Source organism: Belonocnema kinseyi, chromosome 2 (genome assembly GCF_010883055.1).
Source record: "Belonocnema kinseyi isolate 2016_QV_RU_SX_M_011 chromosome 2, B_treatae_v1, whole genome shotgun sequence".
Lineage (NCBI taxonomy): Eukaryota > Metazoa > Arthropoda > Insecta > Hymenoptera > Cynipidae > Belonocnema > Belonocnema kinseyi.
Window position 1 is genome coordinate 65,748,630 of NC_046658.1, and position 1,207 is coordinate 65,749,836.

Below are 1,207 nucleotides of genomic sequence, written 5' to 3' on the forward strand. Positions count from 1 at the left end.
CTTTATTTATTTTATAATATTATTTTCAGGTAATTTTATTTGCCGGAGAGGCAACAAATCCGGATTACTTTTCTACTGTTCATGGTGCCATTGGTTCAGGGTGGCGAGAAGCTGATAGGCTTATACAACTTTATGCGAATCGAGAAAAGTCTAAAAAAATGTAACCAGCACTTCCAAACGAGTTTTATTTTAAGAGAGCTTATCTTTTATCTTGTGTCTTTAGTATAAAAAGTGGTAGTAATATTAATTATTCGTGAAAATAAGAGTTGTGTAGGTTTTACATTGATATCATTTATTTCGATGATTTATAACTCTTAATATCAGTCGAGAACGTTTTTCCACAACAATTTCGATAGACTTTGTTATAACCCTTCTATTGGTTATAAGAATTAAGTGAAGAAAACTTCTGGTTGAAGTAGGGTAGAATAGGCAGTATATAATCAGGGTGGGCAGAATGTAATTGTTAGAATAAAAAACGTATAAAAAGCGAAAACTAGCTTTGAATTCGATATCGAATGTTTCCACTTTGTTTATATTCGAAATTATATGGTGCTCATTTTATGAGAACTTTGGTTCCCATTAGGAAATGTATTTTCTCCCTCATAGAGGAAGCATTAGTAATTTTTAAAATAATAAACAAACTAAAGTTTTTATTTTGATCAATTTAAACATATAAATTTACAACAACAAAATTACTCAATAATACAAACAATTTTTAAAATACAAGGACAAATCCGAAAAATCAAATTTTGTATTTAAAGTAGTAATTTCTCGAGTTAATAAAGGGAAGGAAAAAGTTCTTTCGCACCCTATCCCTTTCCCATCTTTATGAGTTTTTTACAAACATTGTCAGAATTATTTTATTTTAAAATTCATTATCAAAACGTCTTTCCTATTTATGCATCACCTTTGAATTATATCGATGAAAAAAGTTTTTCTGTTTGAAACAGATGTTTCAAATATTATAAATGAGCATAACTCTCTTACTTTTAAATAAGCCGTATTAATATTATAGGTCAAATGATTTATGCAAATATTATGCATTACCATAGCTTCCTTACTCTTGAATGAAATATATCAATACACTGAAAAAACTAGTTGGTTTGGACAACTAACAAAGTAGTAGGCCCAACTATTTTAGTTTGTAATATATGCCGCTGCTATTAAAGTGGTTGAGGCTACTACTTTTATTCGCAAGATTGGTAGT

The 1,207-nt window shown here is 29.0% G+C and overlaps 1 protein-coding gene across 1 annotated transcript in view; it reads right to left on the bottom strand.

The window, feature by feature from the left end:
- Positions 1-1,207, bottom strand: part of LOC117182697 (spermine oxidase-like) — an 11,360-nt gene that overhangs the window by 1,727 nt on the left and 8,426 nt on the right. The window lies entirely within an intron of this gene.